General features: G+C 46.1%; 1 protein-coding gene and 1 long non-coding RNA gene across 11 annotated transcripts in view; one reads left to right on the top strand and one right to left on the bottom strand.

The window, feature by feature from the left end:
- The window catches only part of CDH13 (cadherin 13), a 1,030,961-nt gene that overhangs the window by 443,314 nt on the left and 565,635 nt on the right, over window positions 1–22,012 (bottom strand). The window lies entirely within an intron of this gene.
- LOC122208555 lies at window positions 10,222–16,967 on the top strand. Of its 5 annotated transcripts, XR_006197277.1 has the most exons (5): window positions 12,705–12,805; window positions 13,240–13,425; window positions 13,743–13,806; window positions 14,185–14,388; window positions 15,595–16,967. It is a non-coding gene; the product is annotated as an uncharacterized LOC122208555 (long non-coding RNA). The 5 variants fall into 5 exon arrangements; XR_006197280.1 differs by lacking the exons at window positions 12,705–12,805; window positions 13,240–13,425 and adding an exon at window positions 10,222–10,327; XR_006197276.1 differs by lacking the exons at window positions 12,705–12,805; window positions 13,240–13,425 and adding an exon at window positions 10,222–10,505.

Raw genomic sequence — 22,012 nt, 5'->3', positions numbered from 1 at the left:
TTGAGCCCCCTGTGCATTCTTTGTTAGTCTCCCTGTTTCTCCAGCCGTCCAGCAATCCAATATATGAGGACAAGAAACACAGCTCCTCATGGGAGAAAAGTTAGGAAGTCTGGGTGAGATGAGTTTCAGTATTGCTGGTTTCTTCTAAAGGGGGTGGGGTCACTTTGTGTTCACCATCTGAATTTAATTAATCTGACCAGACAGGGAATGAACAGCCAAAATTGCCTTTGTGTTAGGTGGACATGACCCAATGACAGTTGGAGAGAAAGCATGACGGCTGCCCCAATTTCTCAAGTGTCATCTAATCAAAAGGAAAAGAGGGGAAAAAAAAAGAATGTCAATATTATCTCAAGCTACCGTGGCCGCCCAATATCTCTTCTTTCCCAGCTGCATGGGACCTTGAACATTTTAAATGTGTTGTGGGGCAAGGTGTTTATCCATTCAAACACTCGTGAGGTGCCTACTATGTGCCGGGCACTGTTTAGAGAGCAAGGATGGGGCAGGAGCAATCCAGACAAAACTCCTTGCTCTCTTGAGTTCATATACATATACAAGTTCTCTGGATAAAAGTATAGAGTGCTGGGTGGGGCCGGGCTGGGGAGGAACCAAAGGCTGCAACTTTATTTTATTTTTTAACTAATTAATTTATTATTGAGAGAGAGAGAGAGAGAGAGAGAGAGAGAGAGAGTAGGGGCAGAGAGAGAGGGAGAGAGACTGAATCCCAAGCAAGCTCTGCACTGGCAGCACAGAGCCCCATGCAGGTCTCGAACTCATGAACTGTAAGATCATGACTTGAGCCGAAACCAAGAGTCAGACGCTCCACCGACTGAGCCACCCACGTGCCCCCAAAGGCTGGAATTTTAAACAGGAGTCAGAGAAGGATTCACTGAGATTACTGTATTTGAGCACACCTGAATGGAAAAAGTGGTGTGCATAGACTAGATTTTTATCTGCTAAGAATTTTCTAAACTCATCCAAATCAGATTCAGCCGAGGACCTTGCTTACAATCACTTTAGAGTCTGTACTTTAGGAGTTTCTAATTAGTCGATGCTGGATGGGGCCTGAGAATCTGCTTATTTAACAGAAGTTTTCTGCCTACATTTACATAATCATTAACAAATGCCCCCCCATCCCCCCCAAAGCATTTAGCAAGTTCCACGAATCAGTCTCTGTGCTAGGAGTGAGGATTTCTGTGGGGAAAAAGACAGTCCCGTCTTGTAGGAATGTACTGTTGACTGGGATTTGTAGAAATTAATCACACAGCCACACAACCATAAGTTCCAACAGCACTAAGGCCTGAAAGAGGTCTAGAGTAAGGAACCGTATGTAGACTGTGGCAGAGTGGGGGGGGGGGGTGAGTCCAATGATGAGTGGGAGGAAGAGGGAAAAGCATGCACCAAAGGGCCTGAGACAGATAAGAGGTTTCGAATCAAGACAGATAAGAGGTTTCGAATCAACCAACCCTTCCATCAATATGGGCTTTCCAGAACATCCTCTCCTCTTCCAGCCTTGGTTAACACCAGCTCTTCCCCTGAGGCCACCTTTCTGCCTGCTACCCTGCCCAGCAGAACTGTTGTCACTGAGACTTTTAAGCAGGGCTGTGACTTGGAAGGACAGTGGTGGTGGTGATGCAGAAGATGGGCTGGCCTGGGGGGGGAGGCTGCAGGGTGTGAGATTGACTTGAAGAGACTCAAGGTCCAAGCTAGAGAAAGGAGGATGTGACTCCAGGTAAGGGCTGCAGAGAAAGAGAAGGAACTGTGAGCAAAATGGGCAGAGGTGACATTTGCAGCTCAGGCTTTGGAGGACGCTACGGGTCAGCGGTTAAGAGCTCTGACATCTGCACACGTTGAGCTTACACTCCAGACTCTGTACTAACTGATCAAGGGTAGTTTTTTCACCCCCTAAGGCTCAATGTCCTTATCTGTTGAATGTGGAGATAATTAAACTCGCCTCCTTGGATAGTTTGCACATGAAAACGGATGGCTGCTCCCAGTGGTTGAAGTCCTCCTTCCACGAGGAATCCACAATTGGTGGGTTAATTTGAAGCCAGATTTTTAAAGCGTGTCTTTGCTTTTACAGACTCCTGTGTGACTGCTTTCCAACAGGCCACCTTCTAGGCTTCTTAAGAACTGATATTGTTTTAGAGCCATTTTGCTTGATTAAAGAAGTGATATGCACCATCACCGGGGTGAAGGAATGTTCAGGAAATATCATCTTTTGGCTCCCCCGTAAAACTTGTACTGAGGTGATGAGACAGAAGCCTATTCTTCAAGCACCAGCCATGAGCATGGAGCACAGGAATGTCGCCGGAGGCTGCGTTATCTGAGGAGCAGTTGCCTTACTGACATATATTGACAGCTGGACATGGAAACAGAGGAGCTGTTTCCCAGCAAACTCATCAGTTAGCTGTGACAGCAAAGTCCACTTCTGAAACCCCCACGTGGTTGACCGACCCGCACAGGATGGTGTGCCAGAAACTCCCAGGCCCCGTCAACAGACCGAATTTCCCACACTGACTCCTCCGCAGCTTCTCCTTCTTTTTCAGTTTCTGAGAAAAGCTGTTTAAGTGTGTCGAGCCCAGTCTCCATGAACAGGGGTAGCTTCTCCAGCTTGAGTACATCTTTAGGGACCACAAAGTTCTATCAACCCAAATGGCTGTGATTTGCTGCTTGGTTCTGTCCAACCTGGTGGGCCCGCGGCCCAGGAAGGTGTGGGGAGCTCCGGACCAACCACAACTTTCGGACATCTACAAACCTTTAAGACGTCGTAAAACAATGTTTTTCGGCCTTTAAAAATTCAAGTTTTAACAACACGGAGAAAGACTCGCGTGGCATTAAGTTCCAAGCGCAGAATGCAATACCGTATGTGAGGCATGAACCAATATTCCCTTTGCCTGAAATGCTGTCTTTCTAGCTCACACTTTCCTGTCCATCTTTGTCTCTTGACCTCTCAACCCTTGACAGGACTTACCGCTCCCCACTACCGGGTCATACATTTGTGTAAAGTCTTAAATGTATCATCTGTCTCCCTCACTAGAATATAGTTTTTGTAACTGGAAATTCAGCGTATTGAGTGGGCTTGGGAGTTTCAGGTACAACCACTGTGTGTGGATCAGTCAAGTACGTGGTGATTTCAGAAGTGGATTTTGCTGTCAGAGCTAACTGATGAGGCTGGGGGTCCTTGTTGTATCTGCCCTGCATCCCCAATGATTAGCACCGCGCCCGACACACAGAGGTACTTCATAAATTTCTGTGGGATGAATTAAACAAGAAGCACTCAAATATGGGTCAAATGAATTAACTATCTAAAAATCGTTATGAAAATTAAGAGAGATAATGGATGGGAAGACACTTTGTAAACTCCGAGGCACAACAGAAATGTTTATTTACTATCATTATGATATGTGGGAAGAATCAAATCAAAAATAATTTGCAGTGACAAGATCTTCATATGGATCACTTAGGTTTGAAGAGATTAATCCAGCTGAAGAAGATTGAATATAAATTATTACCTCCCAATGGCAGTGGCAGAGATGATCGGACAGGAGCATTTTTATTGGAATTGATTTACAGTCAATATTCACATAGGATTTATCGTGAAATTTTTCTCTATTCGAAGTGAACAATTATGGTCAAAGACATTGCAGGGAGAGATAAAAGGACTTCTATAAATAAGGGTGGCTCATAACACTGCTTTCCATGCAAGTTCCATAAATTATTTCCTTATTTTCATTGGGAAACCAGCAATATTATGATTTCAGGCATTTTATAGTCTGGGGTATGCATTATGTCCTCCTTTTCTTCATTATTACTACCAGGTGCCATATCCATATATATAATGTATATATACATATATATAATGTATCTATACCATATACATATGGTATATATAGAAAATATTCTATTATATATATAATAGAATCCCATTATTGTGGACTGGAGTTCAAACAGCAGCTGTAATTTTGATCAACTTTGCCTCATCACTGTGGGCAGAGTTGCTGTGTAGGTCCGATTCAAGAACATGGGTGGAGGTATTAAGCCAGGGTTAGGAGAAACCCAGCTTGGGAGCTGACGTGAGCCCTCATCCAAAAGATTTACTGAAATATCACTGGAAATACAATGAGCTGAGAAACGTTTTGGCTCATAGACTTTATCGGGGGGCGGGGGGGAGGGGGCGGAATATGTGTGTGTGTGTGTGTGTGTGTGTGTGTGTGTGTGTGTGATTTCAGCTGTACTATATTTTCTTTGAAAAACTACTGGGATGGGACCTTAGTCCTCAAAGAAATATGTGTCATTGATAACAATCCATGAGCTGCCTTCCAAGAGGTAACTCTAGGATTTTATTTGCTTAAGTGGGGGCACCCTGTATGCTCCCCGAGGGCAGGGACATGGTGTGTTTGTCGCTGTATTCCCAGCATCTAGAGCAGGGTCTGGTCCTTGTAGGCGCAGGGTGCATAACTGTGGAAGGAATGTTTATAATTCAAGGCAAGGGAGGAATGGGCAGGACGCCACAAGACGCTCCCCTTCCTTTCTGACATGCAGGACTCACACTTTCCTTCTTAAGAAATATTCACCATTACTGAGGAATATCAGTTTGAAATGTCACCAAATCATTAGCCTGGTCAATGTACCCATAGCCCTATGAATCCCACTTGCCCAACCCAAGCTTATCAATACCCGTAACCCTCCATTACTCTAACCATCAACTCCTATTTGGATCTGACCTGCCAAGAGCTGATTTTTCTCCCCTACACAGGTAAAAAATGACTCATTTGATAAGGCAAGAATCTTCCATTTGAAGGTATGGTTTCAGATATGTGGTTCACTGATTCATTGCTACATCTTTGGGCTTAGTTTGCCAGGTAGCAAAGAGGCATCACCATCTCCTCCATCTCGTCTCGGAGCCTTCTGGAGGCTCACTAGTGTTGCACGTTAGCCTGATTTTCAGATAGAAAGAAGAATAGAGAGAGGATGAGTCCATGACGTGATGCTGGTCCTTGGCAGAATCCTAAAACCGGTCAGTAAACACTCAGCCCTGAAGGAAACTAGTGGATGCATGTGGATTACAAGAAAACACTTTCTCTCAGGGGTGATGATGACGCGTGATCAACCAACAGTAAGGATCACATAAAGTCGGTGTTTACGTAGATACTATAGAAGTAGGATCAAGTAAAGGTGCCACCGGAATGGAGGAAAAACCACGAGGTTGAGAAGCGAATGACTTGGGGGAACAGGGCCTCAGGGCTCACAGCCAGCTCCCAGACCTCGGCATAGGTGACACAGCCCTCTGTGACTTGGGTTAGAGCCCCCAAGGGCTCGAGTTGGTCCAGTGTGAATGAACCCTGTGCTCTTCTGCAGACGGACCACCCCAGCCCCCGGGAAGTAAGTACAGGCTCCTTGGTCTTGCTGTGCCGCCGACGTTAGGAATTCTAGTTTGCATATTTAAAAAATTTGGTATCGCTGGATCTGGAGCTGGCTCTGAATAAAAAGGCTTTGTTTGCGGGAAGTTTATAGATGGTGTGACCCACGAGGCAGTGTAAGTGTGGAGGAGGGAACAGGTAACGGGGAAATGTAATCCTAAATTACTGTTCTTAGAAGAAGCAGGGAGGAAGGGAGGAGGAGGGAGGGGGCGGGGAGGGAAACACAGGATCTTTAAGAATGTCTTTGGCACGAGCGGAAGAGGCAATTCTATAAATGTAAATGATGTGTAAATAATTCTTATCATGAGAAAACATGCCTGGGAGGATAGAAGATGATAGACAGAAACGTGTCTTCGAAACTAGGAAGCGTCCTCTCAACTGGAGGGGGAATGATTAAGTGCAAAAAAATCTGCATAGATGGGCTCCTTCATGCATACACACAGGATCTGCCTTCACACACGGGTTCACACCCACACATAGGTGCTGCGTACACGCCCAAGGATTCACACGCATCTTTCCCATGGATGCTGACATCCATAATGCATGGTCTCTACTTTGTGATTTAAATATTTTAAATTTCACAATGAGGGTGGCTCAAAAGTGAGAGCTTCCCATTATACAACAATGGCTGTAATTCTCAGATGCCCCAAACAAACCATATTTCCTTTTGGGCATATTATTGCAGTGAAACACAGCCACATCCCCAACTGTAAACCTGAGCTTGTCGACTTTTCCGCATAGAGCTGCTTCCTAAATATACATTTTATTCCACCCAAACGCAGCATGACAGGGCCATCCTAGCACTAAAGGAGTCATTAAATAGTTGTGTTATACTGTTTTAATTACAAGCTGCCCCCTTTTCGGGCTTATTTCAATAGATTATTGCCCTGCTGTGTAACAGTGTATAAAGAAACAGCAGTATCTCTTGCTGGTACATTGTGGAAATTAAAATTCTCAATACTACTTCAGTAATTAATTTCCAAAGAGAAACCAGTTTAGTTTAATAAAGAGATTAATGAAAATGTTGCAGAAGATATATTTCTCAGGAGGCGTAGTGCATTATTTTCTTGCATTCGAAATAATAGAACCATTTCAAAGGACTTAGTAAATCTAGCCTCAATCAATTCTGTTTAACTTAGCACAGAAATGCTTTTTAGAGGGGGGTTAAAGAAGCAGGGAAGACAAATCAGATCAGACCATCCCCGAAGGACAGAGGGACTGAGTGGTTCTCAGTCCCAACTTCCCTGGACAGTGGGTGGTCGTGTATCGAGGGCTACACGGGAAAGAGCGAGTGCCGAGAACGAAACAAGTTTATTTATTTTGAGAGAGAGAGAGAGAGAGAGAAAGAGAGAGAGAGAGGGAATGCTAGTGGGGGAGGGGCAGAGTCAGAGGGAGAGAGAGTCCCAAGCAGGCTCTGTGCAGTCAGCTGGGAGCCTGAAGCGGGGCTCAATCCTATGCCGAAATCAAGAGTCGGACGCTTGACTGACTGAGCCACCCAGGCGCCCCAACCCTTTGTGTTTTACCGTGTGCTCTTTATATACATTGTCACATTTATTCTTTACAACGTCTCCAGGAAGTTATGCGCCATCAGCAAGCTCATTTTATACACGAGGAGGTAAAGAGAGAGAGAAATCAGGGGATTTCCCCAACATCACAGCAAGTGAATTAGGGACCCGAAACTAAAATTCAAAACTTTTTTCAGACCCCATGTTCTTATAAAACCTACCACATTTACTTGGTTAGATGCCCAGTGAGGATTTTCTGGGGGTGGTCGCCTACTACATATCCACTCTGGCACAAGGCCTGAGGTGGGCTCGAGGATAACGCAGCCTGAGATGGTGTTACTAAAAACGGGACAGTTATGCTCTCCTTCACCCCTTCCACAGACTCGTAAAAGATGTCAAGACACAGAAGCATGCTGTGTTGTCAAGGAAAGACGCTCTATTTAAACTACGCACGTGGCGGGAGATTAACTGAACTGAGCCTTGGCTGATACCAACACGAAGTTCCAAGAGTCTTCCTGGTTTCCGCAGATTTGGCCCATTTGACAGTTGGGACCAGCGGAGATCTGGGGTGGGAGCAGTCTGAACCCCAGACACTCACATTTCCATATTTTCTCCATAGACTTTTGGGACTGGGGTGGGCTCAGAATCCTGCCTCAGCTGGGGAGAGGCCACCTGTCTGAGCCCTGCTGTAGCCCTTCCCATACCTGTCTAGCAACCATTCACGGATACAATTCTCTCCCCAGACCGCATCTTTGTGCCCTTCATCTCCAACTGGATGACCCAGCACAGTCTAGATAATCGATATCTGAGACATAAAGCACAGCGTGTCTATTTGCCATGCTTACAGAAATAATACGTTACATAATATCTTGATGAAATGTCGTAATACAAATCTGTGGTGACAGGATTTGTCTTGCACTTTAGATATTCTCTGGGGTCCCGGGAAGGAGGATTGTGACACAGGGGCGTGGCACCCAGTGAGTTCTCTGCAGTGATGTAAATTATGTTATGCTACAATACAACAGCTAAATTTTTAAGAAGCCTCGTGTTTTTGAAAATCAGGATAGAAAAGCAATTGGTTTCCTAACAGAAAAGGAGAGCCTGGAGAGCTCCGGACTCACTAGGTCATTGTTTTTCTGTTTAAAACATCAACAATAAAGGCATGTGTACAGACAAATGTGGATTTGATGGATGAAGTTGAGGAAGTTTGCTGCTCAGAAAGGAAAAAAACAAACCTGGTGCTTTTTGATGACCCTCCAGTCTTTCTGCTTCGGCCTTGTTCTTGTATTCAGCTATGGCCAAGTTCACCTCCGATGACGAGAACCAAAGAATGCCAGGCAGAACCCAAGAATGGGACAGGCAGGCAAAACAAAGCTCTAGGCCTCTCTCTGCTGTGTTCTCAGCCACTCATTTCTGAAGAGACCGGGCCCAGCTTCCATTTCATGCCCAATAGTGGATGATGGAATGTGAGTCACATTCCTCGATCGCATTGTGTTCAGTTCCAATTTTGACTTTTTAGTGTAGGAGGAATGCCTACACCTGGGAAAATCAGTGAGCCCAGGATGCTACACATACACCTGAAATCCGTATTTCATTTCATGCCATTAATACTTTCCAAAAAGTGTTCTATGCAGAGTTTATATATAATTAAATGCAACCTGAAATGTCTTTGTAGTTGGTAGCACATAAATGAACTTGCAAATCAGAAAAAGCATCCATCATGTCAAGTGTCCCAAGTCCTGGTTTGGCTGGAGGGACAGCTGTGGTGTTGGCCCCATCAAGGCTTGAGCCAACGGGTGACAGCATTTTTGTGAACACAAACAGGACGTGTGGGGCATGTCAGCAGCGCGCAGCCCGTGCATAGAATGTTATCGTCCAGTCGGTCTCTTCTTTGTGGTCCCAGGGGACTTCCTACATGTCTTTTTTGCGTATTGTAGAGGGTACACAGGACACGTGTATGAGCACACACACGTATGCTCATGTACACCTCAACATCACTCTACTAAAGTCAAATTTCAATGCAGTTATTTTAATTTTTTTAAGTGCTTTATGTTTTCATTTATTTTGAGAGGGAGAACAAGAGAGAGAGAGGGAGAGAGAGAGAGAGAGAGAGAGAGAGAGAGGACATGAGTAGGGGAGGGGCATAGAGAGACAGGGAGAGAGAGAATCCCAGGAAGGTTCTGCCCTGTCAGCATAGAGCCCGATGTGGGGCTCAGTCTCACAAACCATGAGATCATGACCTGAGATGAAATCGAGAGTCAGAAACTTAAGTGATTGAGCCACCACCCAGGTGCCTCTCAATGCAGTTACTTTTAATATTTATAATTATTATTATAGAAAATACTATTATCAACAGTTTACACTGTTCCTGTCTCTGTGTGGGTGTGTACGTGGGGCCATCTCCACCTACCTATCTACAAACCATAATCCTCACCAAAGCCCTTGGCAGGGGATGTGATTGCTTATCGTTCTATAGGTGAGGCAGCCACGGCTCGGAGAGGTGAAGCAACGTGGTCAAGGTCCCACGGCTGTGGTGAACTGAGGTGGGATTAATGATGAGAGGCGCTCCCTTCCAAAGACTTTGTCCTGCCTCCTTCTCATGGACAGGGGCCATGTCTTGATTATGATTGTTTTGGTGCCCAGCATGATGCCTAGAACAGAAGCCAAGCTGATGGCCCGTTGAATGTCGGAGCAAACACAGTAATGAAGGAAGGAAGGAAGTTGAGGAAACACAAACCAGGCATGCTCTTACAACTTATCTGAAGTCCTTCCTTGCAGTTACATGTGGGTATCTACCATTTTCCACAAGGTCACATGGCCAGGGAAGATGTTCCCATCCAAACTCAGGGACAGGTTCTAACAATCTGCCATCCGTGGTCATGGCATCTCCCTTGCTAGTGATGGGCTTAGGGTGGGCATTTCCCTCAGTCTGGCCAATGAGGTGTGAGGGCGCATGTGCTGGGGATGGGGGCATCTGGGAGAGTGTGACCAAGGACACACATAAAGGAAGAGATGGTTTCTTCCTTCACCTGAAGCGGACATGCCTGCCTGTGACATCGTCCAGCTGTCCTGCACCCTGGGAGAGAGTTAGCCTGAGGAACATCCTGCCTGCTGAGAACAGCAAGGCAGAAAGGAGGGAAGAACCTCTCTTCGGTGCTGGTGAGGTATTGCATTAACCATCCCAGGAGCTTCACACTCTGTTTCCTGAGATGATACCTTTCCCTCATTGTTTACAACGGGTGGGCTGGGGTTACCTGGTACCTGGCTTCCAACATTCTAATTGTTTCGACAAAGAATGCAGGTCCTCGCTGCCCTTTTGGGGTTCGACAGCTCTCCCCCCCCCCCACAAAATCCCTGATGCCGAGGAGGAAAGTGAGGCTGGAAATCCTGGGATGGAGACAGGTGAGCAGACAAGGTGGCAGAGCGATCACGACTGCTGGCAGCCGTAATCAGAGCAGGGCTAGAGAAGCGAAAACGGCCGGAGGCTCAGCGAGGGACAGAGGTACCTGTGTGTCACAGAAGATCGTGAGGGGACACTGCCCTCGAGACCAGGGTGGCGGGTGAAGAGCAGGCTCCACCGGTAAGCACTTAGAGGGGGCAAAAGAGAGGCTCCCAGGAGAGAGTGGCCTCACTAGCTACTACGAATGAGGTGAAAGCAGCCAGTTTCCACATGGGAGTTACTGGCTTAGTACCTGCTGTACAAGCTCTTTTTTGGGCTTCTTGCCTTGACTTAAGAGGCTTGGTAAAGGGCAGAGTCTGCCTTTCTATTCTTTTAGGTGCTTCCAGGAGTGGTCAGAGGGGAGACCTCTCCCCAGGAGCCAGCTTCTAGAAAGGGACTGCCTGGGGACACAGGGATGAATACACCGACATGACTGTCAAAGACTATGTGCTTGCCATTAATTGATACACTCAATTTTAATAATATCCTATGCTATGGCCAACTCATATCCTGAACATCACGTTTTAAGGGGCTATTTTTCCATATCATACCATCCAGTGAAGGGTGGCTAGGAAGGAGGGAGGACCCTTCCCATGAAGAGTGGGCCAAAGAATCTGTCCTCAAATATCTGGGATCTGTCATGTGGAATGGCTCGTAGATCTCTGTGTTTCTCGAGTAGGAAGAACGAGGAGGGAATGATTATTTTCCAAAAGGCAGATCTGAGCTCAGTGCAATGCTGTTTCTCGATACCCTAATCCCAAAATGAAAGGTTACCGTTACATACTCACTGATCACTGGAAATGCTCCAAATGCTGAAGAAAAAAACTGGACGACCACCTCAAGCAAGAGGATGTTGTGTGCAAAAAGTTGGAATAGTTGACTTTGTTTTTAAATGCTTACTTATTTATTTTGAGAGAGAGAGAGAGAGAGAGGGAGAGAGCCTGAACATGAGTGGGGGAGGGGCAGAGAGAGAGGGAGAGAGAATCCCAAACAAGCTCCACACTATCAGTGCAGAGCCTGACGTGAGGGTCGATCCCACAAGCTGTGAGATTGTGACCTGAGCCAAAATCCAGAGTCAGGTTTTTTATATAACCGACTCAGCCACCCAGATACCCCTGGAATATTGATTTCTGTAGTTATTTCCTACATGAGACCTTATGGAAAACCTGTATCATTGAATTCATAGAAAGGAATGCTATGTCTCTTTCAGAGACATGGCTCCTTTTTTCTGGGATAATCATACTCAGCCCGTCTATCTTCTCCCTCCTTAGTTACTTATATGTATTTCTGATACTGTATTCATTTATTAAACAAAATGTGGGGTGCCTGGCTGGCTCAGTTGGTAGAGTGTGTGACTTTCCATCTTTGGGTTGTGAGTTCGAGCCCCATGTTAGATATAGAGACTACTTAAAAAAATAAAATCTTAAAATTTTTTTAACATGTATTTAGTTTTGAGAGAGAGAGAGAGAGAGAGAGAGAGACAGAGACAGAGACAGAAAGAGAGAGAGAGAGACAGAATCTGAAGCAGGCTCCAGGCTCCATGCGGACAGCACAGACCCTGACGGGGGGCTCAAACCCACAAACATTGAGATCGTGACCTGAGCCGAAGTCAGTCGCTCAACTGACTGAGCCACCCAGGCACCCCTTAAAAAAATAAAATGCCATCGCATACCAAACGGTATGCCAAGCTCAACTTCAAAAGAGTGTACCCGTATTTCTTACTAGTCACTTAGTCATTCTTAGGACAAACAACGCGGTATCACTTTAGCTGGTTATTTCAAAATATAATTACACTTAGGCCTAATGAATTTAGACTGTTCATTAGGAAAAGAATCTTCCTCAATTGCGTAGTCCACGCAGGCAACATAAAACACGATGGGAGAAGGCTTTCAAAATAGAAAACACAGATCATCAAAAGCTATCCCAAATATTTTAGAAACATCTGCAAAAGAAAAGCTGTTGATATTTTTTGTTTTGAGTTATTCCAAGTCTGCTTACTCTAGCCCATCTCGTGAATTTTTTAGGAAATCTTTCCACTTGAAAGTTACGGAATTTTTTTTTGTCTTTATTTATACTTTCTTCCTGCCTCAGATTTCTATTTTAATTCGGACAGCTCTTCCCGAGGTAAAGATGGGGCACCGCAGGGAACATTCTCCAGGGGCACCAACAAAATCCAGGTCTCTCAACGTGCAAAACATGTTCACGTTTCCCAGTGGCTCACGGTAGGACGAGGAAAACTCTAGCTTCTTCACCTGGACCATATGGCATTTGAAAGAAAGCGAAATTTCCTCTTTTCAAACCAAAGGCCTTCACCAAGTCTACTTTTATTGACAAGCGTTTCAGGAGAGTGCGCCCGGGGAAAAGGTTCCTCCAGCTCTCAGAGTCTCCGGCACACCCGGTTATAGCACAGCTGTGCGGACGTCACACTCTCTTGGCTGCAGGTGAATCAGAGAGAGGGTAGGCCTATTACCATGTGGTCCGGGGAAATCACAATCAGAGGAGGTCGCGGGAGGCTTAGCCTCCCGCCCAGGTCTCCAGGGGTGCCTACTGTTATCCCGTTATATTCAATTTACATGACTGAATATTAAAACTGAACGAGCCGGTGGTGGTCTTCCACCTGGACGTTTCAGGAAACTCCATGGCTATTAGTCACTTGGTAACTTCTCACGGTGCCAGCGTGACGAAAGCTGTACCAGGTAACTTCAGCCACGGAGCCTTTCCACCTGTTACCGTTAAATTAAAACCTGATAGGTCAGGATGACTCCAGAATAGAACAGAACAAATCTGATTAGCAAAGGGGGAGCTTGCACATTTGTTATGAGGGTTATAAGATTCCTGTTAGAGCCGTCTCCCCCCTCCTACCTTTTCTCGCCAGGCGCCTGCAAGAGGCTGTTTTTCAAAGGTGTGGCAAAGGAGGCAGCAGGTTCTGGAACCGCACGGATCTGGGTCCAAGTTCCGGCTCTGCCATTCGTCAGTGTCCCAACCTTAGGACTGCTACCTAGCTTTCTGCCATGCATAAACTGGCAAACACCATAAACGAGAAAACCACCACCTTCCAGGGGTACTGCAGACTTTCTCGACTTTAGCACTAGAGACGTTTGGGACTGGATAGCCTCTCTGTGTGGGGACTGTCCTCTGCATGGGAGAATGTTGAGCAGGATCTCTGGCCTCTCCCTCCCACATGCCAGCAGCACCCCTAAGCCAGTTGCGACAGCTAAAGATGTGACCAGACGGGGAATCTGTCCCCTGGAGGGCAAAATCAGCCCCGGTTGAGAACCCCACTGGCTTACTGTGTGGATGAAGGGCACAGATCTGTCATGTGCTTGGCACAGAGTGTAGACTCAGCAGAGTATTTCTTTCCCTCCCAGTGCTGTCTAGGTGGTCAACAACCTGGCCTTTCATCACTGTGTCTGCCTGCCTGGCACACACACTCCCTCAGATGGTGAGTGAATCGTAAATGCCCTATCGTAATGGCCTTGTGGGTCCATCAGTCTGTCGTCCCCAGGTGAAGGAGTAAACCTGTCACAGCAGGATTCTCACACAGAGAGTCGTGACACTGAGGCTTTTCCTTCCAGGAAGCCACTTTATTCGTGCCGGCACGACTCTGTTGGCTTCTTCCACGACTGGAAGAACTAACTGAGCCCCGAACGCCACGTGGCATAATTTTTTATATATATTTTTACTTCTTTGTCTCACATATATGGCAACACATAAACATGTAGTCTGATTAAGTGGTCTCACGTTACAAGGTTATGAGGGATGTTGTCACATACCTATAACCAGATTGCCTTGAGGTTTTTTTTTTTCTTTCTTTCCTTAGGGAGGGGACCCTACCACTCTGTCACCCAGTCTTGGCCATTTGGACCCTCTCACTGGAATCTGAGCGTCCACTGCAAGGACCCACGGGCCCTTGGTGTTGGTTAATTCCAATGGCCCCACCTGACAAGCAAACCACTGGTTCCTTCTCCCACAGCCCAGAGTTCTCCCACTCCATTGCCTAAGGATCTGCTTCATCAGTTTTACTGTCAGTTCTAGGAGCTTCTCGAATACATTTTTTTAACTTCATCCCAGTGGTTTTAAACAATTTTTGGCAAAGGCAAAAATAAGCAGTCCCTAAAAGTCCATGGCGAGACAAGATGACCTTGACAGAGAAAAGGGATGACAGTGGATGGGTCTGTCAGTGGCTGTTTAGAAACATAAGGCTCCATCTTTCCATCTTCTCTTCCCCTCCCTTTCTGAACTGTGGCCCAGGACCGGCAGCAAGGAAATTACCTGGAGCTGACAGGTGGCACAGAATCCCAGGGCTACCCAGATAATTCAAATGCACGTTCATCTGCAAAAGCACTGCCTAAGAGGGCTCCCCTTGATGGGATGCTGGGCCATGCACAACCCACCTTGTGGGAGAGGAGACAGAGAAAGATGAGAAATAGAATAGATATTAATAAAGACTTTAGTTCTTCCCCACACCCCAGACACCTAGCCCCGCTCAGCCCATCCCTCTGTGTAAGCACTTCCATAGAAATATGTTCTTAGCTCACACCTTGGCTCAGTGTTTTTAAAACTGAGTGTCACAATTCATTTTCAGATCATGAAATCAATTTATAGGTCATGGCCATCATTTTCAATAACAAGAAGGAGTAGAACAGAAACTAGAAAGTGAATACCACCTATCATAAAGATAGTATTATTTGTGAAATGTTGTTTTGTGGTGTGTGTGTGTGTGTGTGTGTGTGTGTGTGTGTGTGGAGGGTGCTGGGTTGTGATGTAAAACCTATTTCTTTACTGTGGGGCTCTATCAGAAAAGGTTGAAGGTCATCATCTTTGACCTTCACCAAGAGCTGTTCCGAGAAAGAATATTAGAGGAATTGTTTTATTTCCTCATCTTTTAATTGTTAAATTATTCAAGAACTACATTCGCTGAATTTCACAATGACCCATCGCAGATTCTTCTCAGAAATAAGGCCCCAAAGTTTGCCTCTGTCCTTGGCAGACGTGCTCTGGTTCGCGGTTCATGAGGAACAAGAGCTAAGTAAGCGTTTGGGTTTCTTGTCCTCAGTACTGGACGCCTGGGGTTAAGTTTGAAACTCAACCACAGTGAGTCTCCTTAGTCAGGATTCAAGACTGAGACCCTCTGTAATGGACTTTGCTTTGTCTTCTGTGAATGATTTTCAAATGCTTCTCTACCTTGCCTGTGAGTGTAATGATACATTGCACATCCATCTTTTTTTAGAGGCATCTGGAACCTAACGTGATGAAACACCTAAGTTGGATCAAAAGTAATACACAGACCTCCGCTGGCTGTCCACACAAGGGCAGAAGGCACGGTTCAAAGGGCCTGAGGATTTTGTTTTCCTGTGCACAGACGACCCCCTCTCCACTCCGCATCTCCAAGCCCTTGTCCTCCAGGCTCATTCTGCACCCATCACTCTGCCTGTGACTTACAGTGATTCTCCCCTTTCGCTGGGAGAAGCAGCCGGTGACTTGGGGGCTGGATCCTCTCATTATCCCATTGCGCAGAGGAGAAGACAAGCTTAGCGAGGCTAAGCGGCACTGCCACCACCTCGATTCAAACCTTGTCCTCTTCACCACTGTCCCATCCACCCCGTCACCCGCACGCCGCCTCCAGCAGGCATCTGCGTCTCTGGATCCGAGCACAGCCACCCTCGGAGGACACACATCCCCCGCCCACCCCCCCTTCCCACCAAGACGCTAAGTACACGGCTGGCAATCATGGGTGATATCTGTGACATTGCACACGAGCCTCCTTTTATCTTTTCCAGCTCCCTTTGTTTATATATCAAATGGAACAGCACTCACCCTCTTCAAAGGGAGAAGGAGAGGCAGTGATGTGGAATGAATCTCTTAGAAGTAGAGTTTGACGGCGACTGAAAGATTTATCCAAACGAGAGGGTACGAGGACCGGTCACATGCCTGTCATTTATAGCATCGTGATGGGCTCTATGCCATTAACTTTTAATTAACTCAATTAGAACAGAATGTCTGACACCACAATGAGCACATACAAACACCCCGGTTGGTGTCATGTTAAATTAATGTCTCTGAATGGCAGATTCTCTGCTTGCATTAATGGGTTTGCCACCCTGGTTCTGTTAACTGTCCCCAGCTCCGACGTGCTGGTCACACTGGAGACATACCAGCGGTCCCCAGTGCACACACAGCTCCTGAAAGTCCTACCTCAGATGGAACGCTGAGCCCCGAAGGCTTCTCAGATGGCCCTTCTCTCGTCTTGATCAGCAGGAACACTATTTTCACCGCTCAGGCTCCACGGGCATTTTTCTCCCCTCGTGCACCCACTAAAGCTGGCTAGATAAGGTGGGGTCTAATTTTTTTAAGACGTTTCATCTTAATAATCAGGAACCAGGATGGCTAAAGTAGGCTTTTTCAATAGGGGGCTGCAATTTCAAATGAGACACACCTTTTTTTTGGCTCTTGAGCTGAAAATGTTGGCAGTGAAAATGGTTTCTTTACAGTCAGACTCTAGCTATAATGCTGTAAAGCTATGCTTTTTGGCCAGTCAATGCTTTCGCTCATCTTAAGGAGCATTGTTAGTACAATTCACTGTCTAAATAAAAAATAGCCTCAAAACAACCATGGATTTGTACTTGGGTATAAAGGCCTGGTTTAATCTATCACCTCATACATTTAATCAAGAGTAGGCAAAAATTAATCTTTCAAATGGCCATCGTTGCTGGTGTGTGGTCCTACTGGGTTCCTCTTCCTAAAAGATTCACGGAAGCACCTTCCCCTGATTTCTTTCATAAACTTCTCAGGTCATGGACCCAACACAGAGAAGAGGGGAGGATTGGGACAAAGAATGGAGACAAAAGCTGAAGGGGCTAGAAAGAGGCTGACATCCCTGAACTTTGGCCTTTGGGGTCGTCTTGAACGCTCCTTACATTTCATACTGTGTCATTTCACTTTTAGCAAACAAGAAAATGCAGACAAATCCTTCCTAAGCAGCAGCCAGGTGGGGCTTCCTTGCATGTGTCAAACAAACCACGGCTTTCCCTCTTAACCTTTGCACATTCTGCTCCTTTGTCCACGAAAGGCTACTTTCTCTGTTTGGAGAACTCCTGCTCACCTTCCAGTAGGAAAGGCTGGACACCGCTTCTGCAGGGGAGTTCTCCTCCACCCCCACATTTGCGTTCCTTCGAAAGCAGTCATCACTTTATTAGTTGTTCAGTGTTTGCCTTTGTGCTACACAGCAAGCCCCGGGGTCAACCACCTTTGCCTACGGTCCCCACAACACATAGCATCCAGCCCCTGAGACGTATTTGACAGGCGAGCGGTAAATGCTCATAGGAGAAAGGGAAAGTCGTGCAGCATGGCCTACATCGGAACCCATCATAGATTCCAAGGGTGGGGCCAGGCTGCAGGTCTCTGGCGGGCTTAGCAGGGACTCAGAACTCCCTGATGACTGCGACCGCGGCCCCTTCATTGTAATTGCTATAAAGTTTTTTTTTTAAGTTTATTTTCTTTTGGAGGGGGGAGGAGCAGAGAGAGAGAGAGAGAGAGAGAGAGAGAGAGAATCCCAAGCAGGCTCCATGCTCAGCACAGAGCTCAACACGGGGCTTGAATCCACAAACCATGAGACCATGACCTGAGCCGAAATCAAGAGTCGAACTCTTAACCAACTGAGCTACCCAAGTGCCCTGCTATAAATATATATATTTTTTACTGTTTTGAAAGATATCCCTAATGTCCTTATGGCCTTGAAGTTCTCTGAGTAGGCAATACTTAAAATGAGAGCATCCGTGGGCCCTGATGACCTCAAAGAATCAATTCCTCATAAATATGTACTTATGGTCTTCTAAAAAGTCACTTATGCTAAGCTAATTTATATACACCTGTTTAATCTTTAACAGCCATAGGGGGGTGGGTATATATGAAATCCTTCCAGGTTTAACCACAATCGGGCCACCAGCTTCCCATTTCCGATGTCTGCTGTGTGCCTAGCACATCGTGAGCTATTTTACTGGCACCGTCTCAGGTGATCTTCAGAACAGCCATACGAATTAGGAGCCAATCCCATTTTACGGACAAGGAGACGGAAAGGGCTATGTGGCTTGCTCAACCAGGCAGAAGCAGAGCTGGCCGCTGAACCCAGTCCAGCTGACCCCCTAGTGCCCCTTTATTACAAATACTGAAAATATCACAACCAAAGTTGTCCCGGATTTTCATACTCATCCTGCTGTTGAACCAGGAAAGCAATGAGACTAGACACCAAGAAAGGTGGTTTTCAAGGGTTAAATAAGTCATTGCCATCTGGCCCAGCACAGCCCTGCAGAAGGAGCCAAGCTAAAGCAGGGCGGTAATCAAGTCTGCAGGACAGGCGAGCCATTTTTGGCTGAACGTGATGGCAGGGACTTTCTCATGTGGAGGAAATGCCAAACCACTGAATATGCTCGCGAAGACATTTTCCAACATTTAAAAGCCTTAATTGTCTTTATCTGTGGGAAAGCCATTTTCTGTATGCATTCCCAATTTTCTAATGCAAATACAAATACCCACCTTGCAACCAACCCTAGCTTCAAGCTGGGGAAGAGGGTGGAGGCCCGGCCATCTGGGGGAGCTTTCCACTTCTCTTTTTAATGGCCAAGCCCTCTGCCATGGCCTCACAGACCACGTTGAGCAAGTCGCAATGTGCCCGGACTCGGTACACATTAGTTTCGAGGACTGAATCCTCAATCTTTTCATTAGTCAATTTCATCTACAGTCAGTATTTTTTTTATTAAAAATAATAGCAAGAGATTTTGTGCATTCCTGCTGCTTCATGAGCCATCTGTCACGGACACCTTGGGCAAAGAGGCTATGAAAAGCATGAGAAACATGTCGATCAGCTGGAAAAAAAAAAAGAAAAACAAGAAAGAGCTGGCCTCTTGCTTTCAGACAGATGAATTCTAGCATCTCACCCAGCATTTTCCCCTAGTAGGGACATTTTTACAAGGAATTTAATTGATCCTATTAGACTTGGTATAGGAATCAGTTATCTTTATAGCTACAGTCAGCCAATAAGAGAAGCTGGGTGAGTCACTTTTATTATCGGTCTCAAATCGGAAGAAACACAAAGAAACCAAGCAAACTCCTGGAGAATTATTGAACAGATTCAAGGTCTGGGTTTTTTAAAAATGTATTTATACCCTGTATCAATCCACACTGGATTCAAAGAAGCTTGCGCCACTAAGCACAGTAACGTGGAATTGTAAGTCGCCACAAAGAAGGATCAGAGAAAGGGGAGAAGATTGGCATTGCGTGCCGTCCTCGGATGTTACTCTGCCTGGACCACCACTCTGACCTTGCGTGTCTTGTCAGCCAAAGGAAAAGGGGGAACTGTGGTCAGTAAGTGCTGCCAGTGGCTCGTGGTGGTGATGGTGAGGGAGAGCACAAGGCACGTCATCAAAAGGATTCCTGACCCTTAGATCACGAGTCTTCCAAGAAGACCCCAGCACCATAAGCCCCCCATTCTGTGCCAAGTAGCAAGAGGACCGGGTCCAGGCAGTGAGCTACATGGTTTCTCACGCATCACGGAGCAGCTCAGCCACCTGGCTGCAGCCCCCATCCACCAGCTGGGGAGGCCAAGGCTCGAAGAAGTAATGTAGCCTGCGCAAGGTGACGTGACTAATAATGGAGCAGCAGAGGTGATCAGCTCACTGCCATGCTTCAGAGTTCTAACTCTCCTGCCTCCGTCCAGTCAAGGCAACACTGAGGGACCCCTCCTTGTGGCAGAAACTCTTACCAGTCCCAAGGCCACTCCTTCTGGTGGCCTCACGGGGCTGGCTCCATCCACGGATTGATTCTGAGCAGGTTGTTAATACCAGAAAGGTTTGGGAGCGTTACATTCTATTATGTGTGTACCATGCATGCCTGTGTGTGAGCACACAGAGCAGAGTGCACAGTGCCCCTCGTTTTCCAAATATGTGAATCTCTTACACAGACGTACCTGCACACGTGCATGGACAGCTGTGTGCACATAATGGCATGTCTGTGTGGAAATAACAGGAATAGCAACGGCTAATGCTGAGAGCACCTACTGTGTGCCAGTTCCCGTTCTAGGCATGTCCTGGGATCTTAATTAAGGGTATTTGGAGCATAGCAGCAGCCTCCTCTGTCAGACGATGGCAAAATGGCATCTGAAAATGCAATGTGGCTTGTGAGGCCCCTGAAGGCCTAGGGAGCCCTCAGGTCGACCGCTCCCTGAGGTCATCAAGTCAGCTCTGCTTCTCATTCCCCCACCTGCTTTACGACGAACCAACAAAGCGACGCACCGTGTAGGCATTTACGGTGTGCATGGGTCTCTCAGCATGCCCCCACAAGCTGTCTCTTGCTTTGATCACAATTGGTGAGAAGTGCAGGTGGACAAGGCAGCCTTTTAGGGACAGAGTCATGTGACGCTGTGAGCTTTCATTTGCAGAATCCAGAAGAATGGGCTGTCTCAGGTGTAGCTGCTGCTAGATGCCCAGGCAGCGGACAGCAAGTCCCTCCTCCAAACCACAGGCACATGGAAGCCTTTTAAAGAATCACGAGATATCCAAGAGGTTGCTGCCTGTGTCTCCTCTAGGGTTTTGGGGGTTTCCTGTCTCACAGGCAAGTCTTTCTTCCAGTTGGAATGTGTTCTTGTGTCTGGTGTGACAAAGTGGTCCAGGTTCATTCTCCTGCATGTGGCTGTCCAGTTTTCTCAGCACCATTTGTTGAAGAGATTGTCTTGTTTTTTTCTATTGGATGCTCTTTCTTGCTTTGCCAAAGACGAGTTGACCACAGAGTTGTGAGTCCATTTTGGGGGCTTTCTATTCTGTTCCACTGATCTATATGTCTGTTTTTGTGCCAGCAACATACTGTCACACAGCTTTGTAAGATAGCTTGAAATCCGGAATTGCGATGCCTCCAGGTTAGTTTTTGGTTTTCAGGATTGCTTTGGCTAGTTGGGGTCTTTAGTGGTTCCATACATATTTTAGAATTGTTTGATCTACCTCTGAGAAGAACGCTGATGGTACTTTGACAGGGATTCCATTAAGTGTGTAGACTGCTATGTGTAGTATAGATATTTTAACAATGTTTATAGCAACAGTATCAATCATAGCCAAACGATGGAGACAGCCCAGATATCCATCAACTGAAGAATGGATAAAGAAGATGTGATGTGTGTGTGTGTGTGTGTGTGTGTGTGTGTGTGTGTAATGGAATATTACTCATCCATCAAAAATAACCCCGAAATCTTGCCATTCGAACAACGTGGATGAAACTAAAATGTATTATGCTAAGCGAAATTAGTCGATCAGAGAAAGACAATTACTATATGATTTCACTTGTATGTGGAATTTGAGAAACAAAACAGATGAACATATGGAAGCGGCGGGGAAGAGAAGAGAGGGAAACAAACCACAAGAGACTCGTAACGATAGAGAACAAAGTATAGGTTGATGGAGGGAGGTGGGTGGGGGATGGGCTAGATGGGTGATGGCTACTAAGGAGGGCACTTGCGATGAGCACTGGGTATTGTATGTAAGTGATGAACCACTGAATTCTACTCCTGAAACCAATACTGTACTGTATGTTAACTAAAATTTAAATTAAAAAAAAAAATATATATATATATATATATATAAAATAAAGAACCATGAGATAGAAAA

Source organism: Panthera leo, chromosome E2, assembly GCF_018350215.1.
Source record: "Panthera leo isolate Ple1 chromosome E2, P.leo_Ple1_pat1.1, whole genome shotgun sequence".
NCBI lineage: Eukaryota > Metazoa > Chordata > Mammalia > Carnivora > Felidae > Panthera > Panthera leo.
This window is presented reverse-complemented; position numbering and strand designations above follow the sequence as displayed.